The sequence below is a fragment of the Bactrocera dorsalis genome, chromosome 1 (assembly GCF_023373825.1).
Source record: "Bactrocera dorsalis isolate Fly_Bdor chromosome 1, ASM2337382v1, whole genome shotgun sequence".
Lineage (NCBI taxonomy): Eukaryota > Metazoa > Arthropoda > Insecta > Diptera > Tephritidae > Bactrocera > Bactrocera dorsalis.
This window is the reverse complement of record NC_064303.1, coordinates 96,179,383-96,199,531: the sequence shown is the minus strand read 5'-3', so window position 1 is coordinate 96,199,531 and position 20,149 is coordinate 96,179,383. Positions and strand designations below refer to the sequence as shown.

At 34.5% G+C, this 20,149-nt stretch overlaps 3 non-coding genes across 3 annotated transcripts; 1 reads left to right on the top strand and 2 right to left on the bottom strand.

Annotated features, from left to right (window-relative positions):
- Positions 1-2,613: 2,613 nt before the first annotated feature.
- On the top strand, positions 2,614-2,686 carry Trnav-aac (transfer RNA valine (anticodon AAC)). The gene has a single exon. It is a non-coding gene; the product is annotated as a tRNA-Val (tRNA).
- An 11,321-nt stretch (positions 2,687-14,007) lies between these two features.
- Trnav-aac (transfer RNA valine (anticodon AAC)) lies at positions 14,008-14,080 on the bottom strand. Its single transcript has one exon. It is a non-coding gene; the product is annotated as a tRNA-Val (tRNA).
- A 572-nt stretch (positions 14,081-14,652) lies between these two features.
- Positions 14,653-14,725, bottom strand: Trnav-aac (transfer RNA valine (anticodon AAC)). Its single transcript has one exon. It is a non-coding gene; the product is annotated as a tRNA-Val (tRNA).
- Between the last annotated feature and the right edge of the window lie 5,424 nt (positions 14,726-20,149).

Genomic DNA, 20,149 nt, shown 5'->3' with positions numbered 1-20,149 from the left:
AAAAAATTTCTTTTAAAGGCACTATTTTATGGTCGTGAAAATATATACATACGAGTATATCTCGAAAGGCATAAATTTAGAAAATATTGCAGAATTTATACCGGAATATTTATTTTAAAAGCAAAGCGGGATAACAAAACTTTATTGGCATGAAGTCAGTTATAGAGTGAGAGGGATTAAAGGGAGGTAAATCTGAACCAAGACATGAGACCAATGTTTAGGTCATCCATGGAAGCTTTGGAGGAAGTAAAATCAACTGAATACCGATCAAATCACTCGAAAATAAAACAATGAAAATGTACCAAAGCCTAAATGAAATTGTCTTCCATATATAGAACATGTCAATTGAAAAGTCCTCAGCTTACCATAGCAAAACAACTTTTTTTTAAATTTTATTCAACACCACCGACCACCTCTTTAGTGAACGAGCATGAAATACTTTGAGATCTAAAAATGGGAAGTAGTCGCTGAGGACCAAATATAGAGAATATTGACTTGTTATACTGAGCAATGTCTTGATGAAACATCGCTTTCTTTTTCTTCAAATGCGGCCATTTTTGGCCGATTTTGCTATGTAATCGTCTCCGTTTCGATCATTCCTTTTTTAAGGGAGTAAATTTAAAATAATATAATTCTCAAACTAAATCAACTTTCATATATGAATAATCAAAAATCTCACCATTATCTCAATAATGTACAAATAATAATTATAGGTATAATGGGTTAGGTCATTCTAGTAGGCTCGTTTGCCACGCATAGACCAGTTTTGGTCCATAGCGAAGCACAATGGAGCGCTTGACACGTCTTTCAACAGGTTCTGCGGTCTCTATCGACTCCTCTTCTAATGTCTCATATCATGATGCCCCAAATGCTTTAAGCCTTTGCCTTTCTAGTGCACAAGAGATCCTCTATTGTTTCCCTGGTACCTTGCTCTTGATAGCTCCTGCAGTTATTTCGATCTATCGAAAGTCTTTTGAATTTGCTTGCTCCTACTGACATTCTCCACTGCAACCCTGCTTCCCAGGGGCTAATAAACAAATAAGTCATGTCAATATATTTTTAATAAAAATTTCTTAAAAGAAGCCACTCTATATAACACCCTGTATGTACGCATTTAGAGAATTTCCATTCAGGCACACATGTCATTAAGATGAGCGATGAGTTTTTCGTACGTTACAATTTATAACTGTAAATATTTATTTATTATTTCTTAAGAAATTTGAAATGAAAAGCCACTAGCCGGTTGGGGGAAAATATTTTACTCATACATTATTTCAGTACACACAGAACGGTCTTTTTTCTGGGAGTATTCTAATGTAAAATGAGTTAGGTTAGGTTTGGTGAGGTCAATACAGCATTTTTCTTTCATATACCTTATAAAAGCGTTAGAGTGCGCTAAGGGTTAGAATAGATGGTGGTCTACTGATTTCAGGCAGGTGCTTGCTCGGATATTTTAGTACTTGTACTATTTATAGATTTTGGTTTATACTTCTCAGAGATATAAAGTAAAGATTGGCAATTGTTATCTCGTAAATGCAAGTTGGTTGTAATGGTAGCTGACGACCTAGGATTTTTCGTTGCAGCTAAGACCATATTCTGTTAGGGCCAGATAGTGAGCCTTTGAAATGTGAAAGCTATAATGATATACTGGACACTGACATCGAATTCTGTAGACTCACTACCAAAAGGAAACGTCGGAGACTATATAAAATACCTTATATTATATAATTGATCAGTATGAAGAGCTGACACAATTAAGCCGCGTTTTATTGCAAACTTCGAAGAAATTGTTTAGATTGGACCACTTTAGCATTTATCTGCCATATAAACTGACCGATCAAAATCAATATGTGGTCATGGACCTTTGAAGGGTATATTAGCATTTGGACAGCCGAAGTTAAGATATATCCAACGTATGTACATACATATGTAGCATATCTAGAGTCAAGACTAATTCTTCGCTTCCTATTCGTACTGTAATCGTTCCTGCGAGTTTTCGTTTAATTGGCATTAGTACTAAACTAAAACTCTTTTCACTCGATCCTCAAAAGCCACCATCTCTCTCTTGAGAAACTACATTCGTTTGCTAACTGTTCGAACTAAATTCGTTAGAAGAAGTTAAGAATCCATTATAATACTTTTAAATGTATGGCTCTTTGCGTTGGTAAGCCACTTCAATAGCCACAAGCGTACATTATCAGCACTACATATGTATACTCGTACACACATATGTAAAGCTTTGATTGTTGCTAGGTCTTTATGCTCTTATTGATTGGTGTGTATGTAGATCACCCAACTGGCTGTTTGACAAGTTTATTTTTAGCCGAGCCCACATTTCTAATCAGCTTAAGACCACTGACTCGGTCACTACTGGGTTGAGTATGTGTTGATAGAGCAAAACAATAGTAAAAGTGTCATGAATGATTATGCATATGTACATACACAAACTTGTCTTATATTTTAAACCTTTTGCTTTGTTAAGAGTAGTTTTTGTAGCCGTTCAATTGAATATTTAATCGATAGCATGTCTTTCTTGGATTTTCTTTTAAATTTGTTGTTATTTTCAATATGTCTGGTATTTTTTGTTATTTGCCCAGGCTTCTTGGAATAACTGTTTCCGTGGTGTAGTGGTTATCACATCCGCCTAACACGCGGAAGGCCCCCGGTTCGATCCCGGGCGGAAACAGATGTTAATTTTTTGGTGATAAAAATTAAAAAAGGTAATCTGAAAGTGTCTTACATTGACTAAAAAATGATAATATATTATATATTGTTATAAATTGTTACATATCCTACACTAAAAATCAGTATTTGATTGAACAGACGAATGTAGTACTGTAGATATCGTAAGTACTTCTTAAAAATCCTTCACAGAGCATAAAAATCAGCTGACTACGGTTTACCGTAGAGATCTCCAAAAGTTTATACATATAATATACTTATACCAGGCAGGCTGAAAAGCTTTTTTTTGAGGGATAGTCATTAGAATTGAATACATACATATGTTTTATAGTCAGGCCTAACCTTCAATTCATATCTAATAATACCATAATATTATGCCTAATCTAGCATTCAGATCCCATTTTCTGTAATATTATGCCTAATCTAGCATTCGGATACTTTTTTCTGTACTCACAATTCAAGTCAATTCTTCCTGGATGAAAAATTTAACGACAATGAAGTAGTAATTGCTGAGACTGTGGTCTGAAAACACCGGAAACATGACACATATGCATATACGATGAATATTTAAGTGGTTGTTACACTATTATACACGGTCAAAAAATTCGTTGATTTTTATGGGGGATCTCCCCATAAACAAAAAATATCTATCCTAGGCTTTTAGCAGTAACCTTAACTCGAATACTAATTAAGTTCTACACATGATATTTCATCAAACCGTTCTCAAGTTATTGGTCTCAAAGTGCCGTAATCTCTAATATTTAAGAAAAGGCTTGGCACCCGAATAATTTTGGAACATCGTCACTCACTCACTCACCATAAATCTATAAACTGAACGGATTACGCTAGGAACCTATCATATTTAGGGCAAATTGAATATTTCCTCCTTTCCTTACTGAAGAAAATATGGCAATCAAATGAGGACAAGATGGAAACGCCTGTTTTAAAGTCCTCGAAGCCTTACAATATCAAATTGAAATATTGGAGGACCATTACAACAAATACATTACACTAGTTTCTTTTATTGTTAGGCCAAATGTATGAAAATACATATGTACATCCATATATACACCTACAACGAACAATTTGGGGATTAATTTAATATAATTTTAAATATCTCAGCTGCCGTGTTTTCAATAACGCTACAATGGACTACTTCAACGGCTTATCTTATTAAAACTTCGAGTCAATTTTTTATGTACTCGTATTCATTGCTTATAATACTTATGTACTTATACATATATATCTCCTCAATCACATTTGTGATATCTGATTGACTGTGTGGGTACAAGCATGTTTTCAACAGACAGCTATACTTCAACAATCAACTGTCTATCAAATGGAAATCTCAACTACAAACATATACACATACATATGTATATAAAAATGTGTCCAAGTAATTCCCCAATTCGAACTGTGTGATGCCCTATGAACAGCACCCTTTCACACATATCTCATTATCCATATCTATACTTGTACATACATACATATATTTAGGATATACAATTTAAATAAAAGGGTTCATTTGATATGGCTTCTTTGTTTTTTCACCCTTTTGGCTTATGGAAATAGTTTAAAGTAAGTAGATTAAAATATTCATACATATTTACAAGTATAAGTATAAGGGATCCTACATACTTATAGGATGGTAGCACTTAGCCGCTCATGTGTTTAGGTTACAAGTACCCTGAGGTCTGCTTCTTTTAAGAGAGCAGGGATAACTAAACTTTAAACAACCAATATGCCGATTTTCTTGAAAATATAACAAGAAAAATCGTTGACGCCCATAGACCCGAAGCTATAATATCCTTCACAAATACATAAGGTTCCTTAAATGATTTAATTTTTTCAAGACAGTCTGTATGGCAGCTTAATACTACAGTGATTCGATCTAAACAATTTCTTCGGAGATTGCTTTGTTGCCATGGAAAACAATCCATGCTGAATTTCGCGAAGATATCTCGTCAAATACAAAAGTTCTCCATGCAACTATCTTAGAATCTTTACTATATACCAGAAGCTACTTATTCTGCAGATGATGATAATGAAATAAATCGACAATCTTGACTGTCGAAAGGTAAAGATGTTGCTCCTTTATTTATATTGATCCTGTCCTATCCCAAACTGTCTAAGATCTCTGTATTATGTCGGTCCCAAATCAGTCATCAAATATAATAACTGGTTTGCACCAGGTTCATAAATACTCGCACCTTTTTCACTTTTCAGCCGCTTAAGTATTAGTGGACAGTTAACAAACCTTTAGATTCAAAAGAATCTGGAGTATCTAGAGTGAATCTAGTAGAGTGGTGTCATTGCTTTTGAATAATACTCGTAAAGGCCCCAACTACCTGATTACCAATATTTTTGTTAAAAATTCTATACTCGTACTGATAACCATTGCTATGGCAAAAGACATTAGGCATTTTCTGATAACATAAAGTTATAGTCCAAGGTTAGGTTAGGTCTAAAAATGTTGCTTGGTGTTTGTTTTTTTGTTTGGAAGACCATAATAAACAGAAAGGTAGGAACTAGTGGACAGCCGAGCTTTCGAAATAGTTATTGCGTTATTTTAGATAGCATATCACGAACGCATACGAGAAGTATAAGGAAAGTTCAACGCCTATTAGAACTATTAAAAGGGTGTTTGAATAAGAGTAATAATTATACGTATCTTAGACTGACCGAACAAAATAGTTTAATTTATAAATAATTATTATTGGGAACACCTTTGCTCTCATGGCAAAACCATGGAACCATCTCGTTACCCTCGAAAACGTTTTACAGGTAGATTAAATCGAGCTGAAACTGATAACTTCCCTTTAAGATATAACATCAGTGTTTAAGACAGGGTACATCTAGGTTTTTTTTTTATCAAAAAAGAGATTCAAACTTCGTCAACGCTAACAGTACCTGAGGTATTTGCCTCCTAATTGCGTTAGCTCGCTAACTCAGAATAATCCTGTCCATTCCTATATAGTTTCTGAGCTCACATTAACACAAAAATTCAATTAAAGCTAAGCACAAACCAAACTCACGTCAAAATCTTTATACAAAAAATAACTGTATAACAATATTATCATACATGTCAAATTAGCACAATCAAAAAGAGTGTGCTAAGAGACTCCACATCTTTTACGCACAAACATGCAAAACATGTCCATATCAGTTACCAGATAACTACCACCCTACCCACAACCCACCTTCTAGCTACACACATACTTTTGCATACTCTTTTAACCTCCCCACTCATCTGAGAGCATCCATAAAAACTATTCCCATTATATTCATCTTTCTTAACGCTTAAGTTGGAGTTTGAAGGACACGTGGCGCCTAACGGACAGCAGCAGACAGACGAGACATAGATCAAAGCACCAAACATCAACTAGTTTGTAACTCTCACACTCTGCGCACCAGGTCTCTTTGTCACCAAAGCCATAAGTGCAGTGAAATTGAATATTCGCCCAATTTATAAGCGGCTGAACATAAAAGAATAGTTTTTTCTCGTTATTTATTTATTTTCGTAAATGTTATCGGTCATTGTTTCCTGTTTAGAAATTAGCTGAACAAGTGAAACGGGTACGACAAGAAGTTACGAGCATAAATTTCCATGGTGACAAGTTGGCTCTATTATTGTTGAGGAAGAGTATCAGAGAACTTATAAAATGTGTAAAGGCTGCGACGAAAAGAACAACCGAATTTGTGACAGTTCGAAAAAAATAATCAATCAATGTTCTCAATAGAAATTAATAAGAAATAAATTGGTAGTAAGGCCCTTGAAAGTTTTCGAAGTATTTTACTTATTATTATGCAAAAAGTTTTCCTCATTAAGACTTCCTTTTTTCTCTTACTCCAATAACAAAAGAGTTTTTATCGAAATCTGGGTTTACTTTTGCTAAAAATGTCCTCAGTTGCTAGATAAGGTAATGAGCTGTTATACCTAGAGTTTTCTCACTCATGGAATAAATATCATTGATATAGGAACTGGCTGACAGGTGAACAGGCTGTCAAACTACCACCAAGGGAAGTTTTTAACTTGTCTCTTACATTTGAAAAACGAGGGTATTGAAAAAATTCTTACTCCGAGTCTTCTATGCACTCTGTACACCTCGGACAGTACGGACTAATGTCGTGAGAGAATCGGAACAGATAGGTTCTAAAGCATCCATGTCCACTCAGTATTTGGGTTAGATGGAAGTCCAGGTCCCCAAGCTGTTTATCTGTCCACGAATGGATGTCCGAATGGATGTCAAACCCAAATACTTCGGTAATGGTACTATGTACCTCTTAACATCTTGACACAGTAATTTATGGGAAGACGGTGAAAAAAACATTTTTTTAAAACACCTACTGGAACACAATCCCGCCATATTGATCCTGAAATCCCGAAACGTCCGTATTATTACATTTTTATCTAAAAGCATAGTATTTTAAAACTCGAACTGGTTTACCGATACCGAAGTTCTGATCCCGAAGTCCCAAAATCCCAAAATGTCTCGGATATTTATTTTGCCAGAAATAATTTCTATATTTTTATATAAAAAAGAAAATGGATTAAGTCCCGAAGTGCTAATCCCGAAATCCCGAAATTTATTATATATTTTATCACAAATTGTTTATACTTTTTATTCAAAAGGGCATAGTATTATAAATCTAGAACTGGAAGTTCCAATCCCGAAGTGTTAAACCCGAAATTTCTTTAGTAATTATTTTACTACAAATATTTTCTATTTTCACATAAAAAGCAAAATTGTTTTGATCCCGAACTAAAAATCTCGATCCCGAAATCCCGATTTTTGTAAAAACATATATACAATTGTTCTTTGCCACAAATAATTTCTACATTTTCTTCTAAAAGAGAAAGTATATTAAATCCCGAACTGAAAATTCTAACCCCGCAGTGTTTATCCCGAAATCCCGAAATTTCTTTATAATATATTTTATCGCAAATCGTGTATATATATATATATTTTAAATCCCGAAATGAAAGCTCCAGTCCCGAAGTGGTAATCCCGAAATTTGTTTAGTATTTATTTTACTACAAAAATTTTCTATTTTCATATAAAGAGTAAAGTAATTTTACTTCCGAACTAAAAATCCCGATCCCGAAATCCCATTCTCGAAAACATTTTTTGTACAAACGTGCAATTATATTAAAATACATATTTAAATTAAGCATTTATATAAAAAATTTTTTCTGAGAGTATTTTTGGTGCTTTGTGGAAGTAAATGTCCCACCTAATCTAATATATTGCTGTCCTTTTATTTAATTTCCGTCTTTCAACATTTTATCATTGAATTAGCTATATCAAAGCATTTTAGCTACACGCGCTTATGGCACTCATGCGCTCACTCGCCAATTCCCCTCACTCCATCCGCACTCTGCTAAGTGCGTACGCAATCTTTGAAACTGTCACTTTTATTGGTGCCAACATATTGCGAGCTTCCATATACATATATATTTATATAAGAACTATGTAGTACATGCTCGCTCCCTCTGTCTGTATGTTTTATATGGTTCATAGTTGGCTCACATTCAATGTTTCCACTAAACTCTACTCTACTCTTCTCTAGCATAATGCATGTTTGTGGCATGTCTGCGTACAATGTTGCATGAAATTGAATTTTATTACGCTACTTCATTACATTTATTTTATAATCCGTTGGTTTGTTCTGTGCACTCTCTGCATATGAATGACCATCATTATATACGCCAAATACGTGACAACGGCGAAAATCATGTGGATAGTGTTTATAGCAGTGCCACTGTGCCAATTTGCAGCCACTATACCAATTTGCAGTTTCTACAAAGCACCGCAGCACTTTTTTTATCTGCTATAAGGAATTCTCACTGAATTACTCAAGTTTTTTAAAATTATTGTAAATCGCTTAGGAATTTGTCGAGTGCCAGCGACGTAAAGTTATATTTGCTTGGAATTAAAAAACAATACTCACTGTCTCTAAACAGAAACTTTTAGTCTCATATGTCCACATACATACTTTAAAAATATTTTTCCATGTTTTTCTTACATTTTGCCTCCACTTTCTTATAAGTTTTTATTGTACTTGTAAATGTTTATATTTATTATCTGTGACTCACTTGTTTTTAGCATGACTGCCCTTTTTTATTTGTTTTTATTTGCTTCGTTGCATTGGTATGCCGGAAAAGTTCGTTGGCTATTTACTCGCCGCTATTTCTTATTCGTTGCAAATTGTTGTGATTTTGCACGTGTCCTGAATTGTTTAGTATTACTATACTATTTCTATTTCGTACTAAAACTGCTTCTTGTTTTACCAACTACTTGTTCCACGCCACCTAAATTACTAGTGCTGGCTCAATATTACTCAAGTGATATCTTTGTTGACCCTCTTGAAGATTTTAATCTGTCATAATGCCAGCAAGCACGCTTTATTCAAGTCATTTGTGAACATATTTTTATGACTTAACATACATACATTATGCTTAATACATACGAAGTATGGAGTCCACAATTTAACGGTCATATTCATCATGGAAAGATAAACAATCCAATAACGAGCCGAAATTATTAAAATTTACTACCAAAATTCGGAGTTAGTGGCCTCAACTTTAAGAGCGCTATGTCCAACTTATGGTCGTCATAATCGTCTTGCCATATCCCGTGACAGTTATGTAAAGAAGTGCCCGTAGTGTCGATAATATTGCTGCCGCTAGCGCAGCAATTGAGGAAGACCCAAATCAGTATCTCACACGTCCGTTCTCAAGCATTGAGCATCTCTGTGGCGAATTTTGCGACAAGATCTTGGCCTACTTCCTTATTTCTTCCATTGAAAACTAAGTTTGGTGAACGTGTTATCTCACGAAATGGGTGAGTCAATTGGCCGCCTCGGTCGTGCGATTCGACGCCGTTATACTATTTCCTGTGAGGCTATGTCAAGTCTGTGGTCTATGCCAAGATGTCAACGAATATTGATGAACTTCCTACGGATATCGAACGTGAAATTGCAACAGTATCGGCCGATTTATGCTTAAAAACCGTCGAAAATTGGTTTCAGCGTCTGGACTTCTACAAACGTGCCCATGGTGGTCATGCAAACGAAATCGAGTTTCATATACTATAATGGTGACGGTTTGTATAACACAAGGAACCTGATTTATATACGAACAGGAAATAACCCGCAGAATTCAGCTAAGAACTCGAGTTCAATCCACAAGATAAATCTTACTATGACGTCGTTTTTTGGTGCGCCTAACCAGAACTGGTACGAAATATTCCTCATTGAAAAACAGCTCTGCGAAGTTTTCAGGTAGTATTATCTATATGTATTCGTCAAGAAAACTAGGTAAAAATATATAAGTTAAAGACCGGTAGCTTCCTCAGCAGCGTCATAGAAAAACCATCTCAAGAAAACGAAAGAAATTTGAATAACCCTTAACATTGTTGAAAGAGCACATTTACCAATCAGGCCCAAACAAATCAATGGTATAGAATCCCAAATAAAAATATTTCTTAACAATTCAGAAATCTTGTCTGTAGATTCTGATAATAGGCATTATAGAAACCGATAGCATTTTGGATATTTTAGCTTAAAAATAACACGACAATCACCTAAGTTAAATCTAAGGGACTTTAAAACATTGGCATGTAGAACTATGAAGCTCGAAAACCTTTTAATAGTAATTATAAAGATTATACTTTAAACTAATAATATATTTTTCTGCTTTTCTATTTTTCATAAATAAAATCCTAACCAATTTTTCTTAACTCAATCGAGGTCGACCCTACAATGAAAACTTTGTTCAAAGCAGAACCCGCCTTTACATTTTTGACTCTTTTGATCTTCTTCTTTCCGTATTCAGATTTCACACATTTATTCATTTCTCACTCTCATAAATCAATCAACTGTACCTAATCGCTCAATTTCTTTATTATGGATATTCTCAATTCCAAACTACTGCTCTGCTATTACGAATTCCTTACAAATTACCATCGAAAATAAGCATACAAATTTTATTATGTTTGAATTCTCATATAGGATAGATATTTACTTATGTGACATACATACATATTTTTGGGAGTACTTACTCTCACACTCTATACGTAAATAAATTGATCAGTGTGAAGATCACTACTATACTATACTACAGTGTTGAACGCCGCACCCTAAATTGTAATCGTAAATGTAAATGTAATAAATCGACAGCTGTTGGTAATGATTGAATTGAGTGTGATAAGCTTTCGTAGATTTCAAATAATAAAATATGCATGGGTTCTCTGAATAACCTTGAAATTGGTAAAGAAATATCTTAAGCGAAAGGGCAATGAACTTGAACATTATAATACCATAGAGTATATGGAAAGTCACAATACATCAAAAATCCCCATTTTCTTAGGCATACGACCGTTCTGTGAGATCAGATCTAAAAAGACAAAGTAGTTCAATATATAGATTCTAAATTAATCTTTATATAAAAGAACTAAAGTAAATTGCAGCCTTCAATTCGACAAACATTCGAAAGTGGCGATTCGAACAAAATATAAGTTATCAATATTAAGAAAATGGTTAGTTACAAGGTACAAAATATTACCAGCCTTAATTAGAAGAAGTTTTGTCAAGCTATATTTACCATAAATGTCTGGGATCTTAAAAATTTGATAACTTAGCATATCATTCTTTGCAAAGGCGTTCATTATCTTGTTCATTAGACTAAAAATTTGGGCTATATGCCCTACCCTCAGTACCTACTTTAGTTACCTCGTCCAAGTTCCAGATGACCTGAATGTTATTAAGACTACCATGTGTCTTCTCTTCTATTCTCTTTTTGTCATACTTTATTTTATTTATATATTTTCTCATTTATTTGTACATTTTATCTCTTTCTCAATTTGTACTGCCTATTAATACACTCGAGAAGTTTGTATAAAAACATTTTCAATCTGGTCCATCTATTCATACGAAACTTTCGCCACTTTGCACGAGTTGCACAACTTCTCTTTGGAGTATTATACATACGAGTATATTTGTTTGTTTCAATAGTTTTGCATGCTTGCTCCTTTCAATCCAATGAGTTCACATAAAAGTCATTAGTAATCAATACTGTGAATGAATTCTGTAATATGTGTGTATGTAAATAGTTTTGAGGCAAAAGTTTGGAATAAACAAATGCAAATAACTCGTATAAATCAAAAGAGATAACAATAAAATGGCAAAAACAGAATTAGTTTGAACTAATATAAATGGCAAATTGCTTCAAAGAAGAAATGGGGACAGTAATCGGGATTAAACAGATCTGAAGTTTTGATTCTAAAAAGTTTTTAAACAAGTGGTATAATTAAAAAATTATTGAGCTTTAACTCGAATATCGCTGCATTTTGAGAAGTTTTTCAGACACAAAAATATTTTTTTTATATTTTCCTTTAATCGGTGTAAAAAAATGGTTAAATTTCGTTTGAGAAAGAGCTGTAGATAATCGATGTAGCGATAAATGACAGAAATCAGCCTCGGCAGACTACCACTTTAGGTTACGCAGATAACTGGAAGTTTCACAATATACCTTCATTAGTTTAATTATTAACCCAAAATCTTTAGTCTTAATCCCATCAAGAATCAAATCTACGTATATGATATTAACAATAAGTAAAATGGTGTTTCCTTAAAAAAAAATTTCATAATGTCGTCTGTTTTTCATTCGAAAAATTCATACTAGTATGAGCAAAAAATAATAGACTTTTTTCATAATTTTAAAATTCTCAATTTATTCTTCAAACTACATGGAGTCCCCCTCAAAGTAATCCCCATCGGCCACAGTACACTTGTGCCAACGGTTTTTCCAATCCTCGAAACAGTTGTTAAAGTCAATTTCTGGAATGGCCTTCAATGCTCGTAGCGATTCACGTTTAATGTCTTCAATTGATTCAAACCGGTTTCTCGGGAGCAGTTGTTTGAGTAAAAACCAAGAGTTGTCGGCCCATAATTCCGGCCACATTTTACACATAGCTTCACGCAAACGACGCATAATACTCAATTAATATTCTTTATTGACGGTTTTTCCAGTTGAACGGAATTAGGAGGGCACCACACATCGACAATCGATGAAAACTGTCAACAAAACTTTGATTTTTAACCATTTACGTGATTTTTTCGGCTTCGGCCTTTACCATGATATTCAGCCTATTGTATTCGGGTCGTAAGCATAAATCCAAGACTCATCGCTTGTATTATGTTTCCTATTCAGAAAGCATTGTTTCACAGACGTTAACGCGACTCTGTTTTTTTAAAAAAAAGTGATTTTGGAACCAGTCGTGCTTTCACTATTCTAAGGCCCAAAAGATCTTTCAAAATTTGTTCACTGATCCTTGCGAAATTCCAACGATGCCAGTAAGATCTCTGACTGTTAATCCTCGACTCTGATCATCAGTTGATGTTGATATGGCCACCCTGATTCGCCGTTAACGTGTTCACGACCCTCTTTGAATAATTTGTACCAATCGAAAACACTTGCTCGCGACAAACAATTATCACCGAAAGCCTTTTCTAATATTCTAAACGTTTCGGCACCAGAAATATGTGACATTAGGCACAGAAATCACTGTCAGTCATACCAATCTAGAAAACATATTTCGCCAAATGTCACTGACAGTCATACCAACCTAAAAAAAATATTTAGCCGAATGGGTTTTCGCGTGAAGTTTGAACTAATTAAATTTTACTATTTTTTCCCATAGTAACTAGTATTTTGAAGAAGAACAACCTCTTCATATGTCCCACTTCATCTCTTCAATACCTCATATGAACCAATATGCAAACAGTATGTCAGAAAAGGAAACCACTTACTGCAGCTGCATATCTTCCAAACCAATCAACCGTGAAGAATGCGCCGTTAAATTTGCTTCCAGTTCAAAGATTAAAAGCGTGATACATGAGATATAATATCTTTTCAATACAAAAACATAAAATAAACAAATAAATTATTCAGTTAATATGACATGAAAATGTTTAATGGTATCTCCACTGTTATTATAATTTCTTTTACGGAAGTTGGAGTTTTGAAAGTTTGGCCGTTGGTGGAAATTCAGTATAGTAATGAATATAATAGTGTTTAAAGCTAACTTTAAGTACAGGCATACTGTATACACATTTGGGGATTTTTATAGCAGCAAGTAGTTTGGCTTTGTGGAAGATTTAAGAGCGCATTAACGATTTCGGCATTTGTGTATTTAATGAAATAATGATTTTTTGTGTAGGATATATAACAATTCCTAACAATATATAACAAATTATTATTCTTTATTCAAATTTAATTCTGTCAGAATATATTTTTAATACTACCACCAAAAAATTAACATCTGTTTCCGCCCGGGATCGAACCGGGGGCCTTCCGCGTGTTAGGCGGATGTGATAACCACTACACCACGGAAACAGTTGGCAACTCTGCCTTGGATACTATACATCAATCATAGTTTATTTTTATTTTAACCAATATATACAATATATGTAAAGTTGATTTTCTTTACTCGAATTATCATAATCCTAAAAAAAATTTGGACTTTGAGAGACTTCGAGCTATAGAAAGAAATTTGTATGAAATTTGATATCTATTGCGAATTCAAGGGTGGGAGTTATGGAGAACTTCGAGTTATAGAAGTTCGAGTCATTGAAGTTCCACTGTTACCATTACCATTTTTAGCACGTTGGCTGCCAGTGTATCACCGGCGATCACAATAAAAATCTTCTTCCAGGTACCAACCAAAAAATGCATGTTGCGCTTTGGCCTATTTTAATAAACTGCCAATCAACGTATTAAATATTGTAGATGTAAAGAAAATATTATACTCAGAAATCCACTATTCAAGTATACAATCCATATTTACTTATATATTATTATACACAAATATATGTTTTCTTACTACCTAAACATTTACAACAAATTCTCAAAGATAATTTTTGAAAAATTAATTAAAAAATTGTGTAGAAATAAAAAAAAATCGTATCTGTTTCCGCCCGGGATCGAACCGGGGGCCTTCCGCGTGTTAGGCGGATGTGATAACCACTACACCACGGAAACAGCTGGGAATGCTTTGCCAAAGTGCCTATTTGAGTGGGTGATGATATGTGTAGTAAGGAAGAATGAGTAAAATTATTTCACCACGTGGTGGAATATATGTTTATTTTCGAAAACTCAAGAGTGAGCATTATTGAAATGTGACCAAAGGTGCCTGATGCCGCATTATACATAAAATATTTTAAGTTTTATAAAAATTTATAAGCAAAATTAATACAGATTTTTCGGTGTAAGGAAAAAACTACTTAGGTGAGTTTTTAATTAAAATAGTATTTTTGTGATTTTTATGTATGTATATTTGAAATTAAAAAAAAATATGTTTCCCCCATTTTTTATAATTTTTTTATTTAGTAACAAAATATTTTCATTTAAATGAAAAACTTTTTGATCTGAACTCCTTATCCAAGACATGTAGTTGAACTGTTTAAGAACCATGTTATGTGGCTTTTGAACTTAATTGGTTTATGGCCTCTACAGGATAAATTAATTGAGGGCCAAGACTAAGAACTTTCGATTGCTTTTTTTCTTTAAATAATGTCTAAATTCTCCTTGGATCACTTCAGAACCAACCAAGCAACCGCAGTGGAGGATTTTCGACGAAGAAAAAATTTAAATTATATGCAATATTTGACAATAGTACGAGGTATGTAGAACCAAAACATTAAGTGAATCGCTCTCGAGAGTCAGTCTTAAAAGCAAGAAATTCCTTCTACTTATCATTAATAAATTCGTCATTATACTTCAAAAACAACAACCACCTTTCAGAAAACCTCCTCCTATTCGAGAGAGACTTTTTCGAGCATTCCGACCGATAGTATGAGGTTGACGAATATTTGTCTTGAGTTCATCAGTGATTTGTAGATCGCCATCGTAGATCTGGCTTCGAAATAACTCTCAAAATCGAACACAAGGGGAGTCAAGACTGGGGATTTTTTGTCTATAGCAACATATAGTCAACCAATTTTTGATATAGGAAGACTCGCAATGTAACTGGGTGCTCGGTCTTTTCGAAAGCAGTTATCATTAAAAACAAGTTTACCGCAATTTAGAGGCAGACCAAATCAGTTCGAATGTTTTGATATTAATTTCCACCGACAAACGGTCTATTTTAGGCCTTAAAAATCACGTTTCCCGAGAGTGTCTGTCTTTATGAGTGCATATCACTTTCTTTGGAAATTTACGCCGAGTCCCCAAAATCAGTTTGCTAAAGACTCTGAAGCCTCCGGCGCTCTTTATACGTACTCAGCCCCCCAATGTTCTCCCTCCCGCCCATCATCGTCATTGTCAATTCACGCACGTAAAAATTACTTAACAACAATTATAATTAAACTTTAAAACGCTTGCAGCTGAGCGTCGATCTCCACTTTCTCGCTCAAAATTGCGAACGTGCGTGAATTTACCGTTAAGTCACCCTCACAGCGGTGCATTATTGACTGGTAGCTATGACTTGAGGCGACGCTGCGTGTGATGTCACAAGGGCGACTCTGTCAGCACCATATGCTATGCTTTTCTAATTTGCGCTAATCCATTCGAAATGAATAAAATGAAAAATCGAAAGCTTAATAAATTGGACGGAAAAACAAGCTGATGCAGCCGAAAAGGAGAGTTTAATTCAAGGAATGTACTTAAACTTGTTGACGCGAGCGCTGAAAGACAAATACAATGAGCTGAAGACATATGAGCAAATAAATTGTTAGATTTGTAGATGTGTGTGTCTTTGTGTATGAAAGTGCGTTTGTGTGTGTGCATAAGTTTGTATGCATGTGTTTAAGTGTGTGTGCGCGTAAGTGAGTGGAAAATTTCGCTGCATAATAAAAACTTCAAAGCCAACTTTGTCATGACTATTTAAATTTCGAAGTAAACAAAGTGACTTAACGCCAGTGCAAGTATGTGTGTGTTGGTGTATTGTGGGTGAGTTGCAACCCGGCGCTACTTGTAGCAGGATTTGCGTAACAAGCCAAAGGTAAACATGCCCCGCGTTTGAAGTGGCAAACAGGAAGGAAAGTTAGCTTTGGCTGCATCAAAGCTAGAATACCCTTAAGAGGTTAATTTCTTATAGTATAAAAGTACATAATATAGTGGTCCGATCTGAACAATTTTTGAGGAGATTGTAGTCTTGCCTTGGTCAATATTCCATGGAAAATTTCGTGAAGATTTCATGTCAAATAAAAAGGTTTTCCATACACAACTTGATTTTGGGCAGTCGGTTTATATGACAGCTATATGCTATAGTCATCCGATCTGAACAATTTGTTCCGAGATTATACCACTAGCTTAGGTCAGAATCTATGCTAAATTTCATGAGGATAATTCGTCAAATGAAAAAGTTTTCTTTACAAGAACTTGATTTTGATCGGTCAGTTTATATGGTAGCTATATGCTATAGTAATCCGATCTTAACAATTTTTTCGAAAATTGTAGCTTTGCCTTGGTCACTATTCTATGGAAAATTTCGTGAAGATTTCATGTCAAATAAGAAGGTTTTCCATACAGAACTTGATTTTGAGCGGCCGGTTTATATGACAGCTATATGCTATAGTGGTCCGATCTGAACAATTTGTTTCGAGATTGTACGACTGGCTTAGGTCATAATCTATGCAAAATTTCATGAAGATAATTCGTCAAACAAAAAAGTTTTCCATACAAGAACTTGATTTTGATAGTCCAGTTTGTATGACAGCTATATGCTATAGTGGTCCGATCTGAACAATTTTTACGGAGATTGTAGCCTTATCTTGGTCAATTTTCTATATCTAATTTCATAAAAATATCTTGTCAAATAAAAAAGTTTTCCATACAAAAACCTGATTATGATCGGTCACTTTGTATCGAATTGAATTTTTTACCACATCCTTTTCTCGCCAAGAATTCTCGATAATTCAAAAACTAATAAGCCACGTTAAGGGTATACTATACTAAGCAAGTAAACACGCGGTACAAAAATGACCATGTATGTGTATGTCTCTGTGTGGGTATTACTTCCGCGGTGAAGCAGTTAACACCCTTACTATCACAAACAAAATACTTCATAAAACAGCTGATGACGAGTATGAAATGCCGGTGAGCTGGCCTGACTTACAAACATTCTTGCTGCATACACACACTAGCACATTGACATAAAACACCCTTTGACATTGAAGTCACTGCACCAAATTGGCGTAATCCACCTCACGGCTGAAGCACGCATGTTGTAAAATGCTTGAAATAATATTTAAATACGCACACATTGACAGTGCAAATGAGATATACATATGTATGTCTAGGGGAGGTGTTCTTTCAAATGTCTTCAGCGCTTTTGTTATTGCACTCATATAAATAGTTATTTCAACATTTTGACAGCAGTTCGAGTTGTTAACGCACACATATACATTTCATATCTTTAATTTCACTCCACTCGCTCTTATTATCTTCCCCTGCTCCTTCACGGTTACTATTTGCCAATGGCAATTGTGAACTGCAGCTGCGCTTAATTAAAATTTTCAACTTTATTTGTCTCCTGCAGAAATATTTACACAATTTACTAGTCTTGCATTTATTGGGGGAGATTTTGGAGACTTCAAGTTTTTTAAAGAAAAGGGTTATGGATTTTGAAATGAAAGTTATATTTAAATTTAATGTTTTGCTAGATTAAGTTACCGTTTGGTAATCGAATGACAAAAAAAAATAAATTACAAAAAATATTTCAACCCGGTTACCTTAAAATTCCATAACACTCGACCATTTGAGGCAGCACCTGAAAGAAGATATACAAGCTCACCTTCAAAGTTCATAACATTCATTCCTTTCAGGGTGAACCTAAAAAATTTTCAACCTGGTTACCTTGCAATTCCATAGAAGTGATTCCAAACTTATTAAAAAAAAATAAATTCTGGTCACCTTGAAATTTACACACTTATTCCCTTACGGGGTTCAAACAAATTTAAACCTGATCATCTAGAAATCTTCAATGTAGTAATCAAAGCTTTGAGGTAAGACCTAATCAAAATTTAAACTTTGCCACCTTGAAATCATTCCTTTGGGGGAACCTAAAAAAAATGTCATTATTTTTACCTTGTTGCTCATTACTTTATGGTGGCAACTACAAAAAAAAGTTACACCTGGTCCCTTTGAATTCCACAAATATCATTTTTTTGAGAGAGATATACCAAATTAACGAAGTAATCCAATTATACTAAAGAGATTCAAGTAAAACGATCAATGAAAAATTAAGCTATTCCTATTCGCCCGATACCAACTTTTTACTCACCAAATCTGGGTTACGGTTGCTACAACTAAAAAACAAAAAAAGAAATATAGAATCTTTCAATCATCAACTTTTTTCTTAAGGATCGTACACCTTTTTTAACTACCACTGGAAACTCGTTAAGACCCCAGAGCAAGGTTAGATAGCTGATCATGATCGCATGTAGACTGGTATATACCAGGGTGTTTAATAAGTTTTGTCGTTCGATAAGAAATACACAATTTTATGATTCAAAATACACTTTAATATTCAATATAATCTCCCTGAATAATAAAACACTTGCTCCAACGATCCTCCAATCTGTGGATCCCGTCCCTTAAGTGAGAATGTGGAAGGTCTGCAAAATACACGACAACAGCCGTTTAATCTCTTCATTTGATGAAAAACTCTTGCCATGCATACATTTTTTGAGTTTTAGAAACAAATCCAAATCTGGTGAATACAGTGGATGCTCTAACAATTCGATCTTTAATTCATCAATTTTAGCCATTGTCAAAATGCTCTTGTCGGTCTTTTTCACGAATTTTTTCTTTCAACTGGTTCAAGAGGTTGCAATAATATTCAGAATTAATTGTTTCACCAATTTGCAAATGATCCACAAACAAAAATCCTCTCGCATTCCAAAAAACTGATGCCAAAACCTACTTGGCCGATTTCCGGACGCGAATTCGTTTCGAAGTCAAACAACCAGCTTCACACCACTCTTTAGCTTCACGTTTTGATTCAGGATTATGGTGTTAGATCCAAATCTTATCCATAGTGATGAATCGACGTATAAAATCCACTTTATCTTTTTTAAAACGCTCCAAATGTTGCTGAGAAAATCGCATTCGAATGGGTGTTTGTTCCATTGTTAGCGAATGCGGCCCCCGTGCACATAGCTTTCTAAAACTCAAAACAAAAATATGGCCCACACTGCTTAATGAGATGTATAGAGGCCTCTACTAAATCTCTATCAGTCAATCGACGATCTTCCAAAACCATATTCTGTATTTTGGCTATGATTTCTGGAGTTGACGCGCTTGGACTCCTTCTCGTGGATCGCAAAGAGATATCGTAATCATGAAAACCAGGTAGTTTTAGACTACCTATAGAAAAAATATAATCTATTTGAGATTTGCACCGCGACCTAAGGTCGTGTGTGTGCCGTTCCCTTTATCACACGTAAGCTCTGTAGGGTGTTT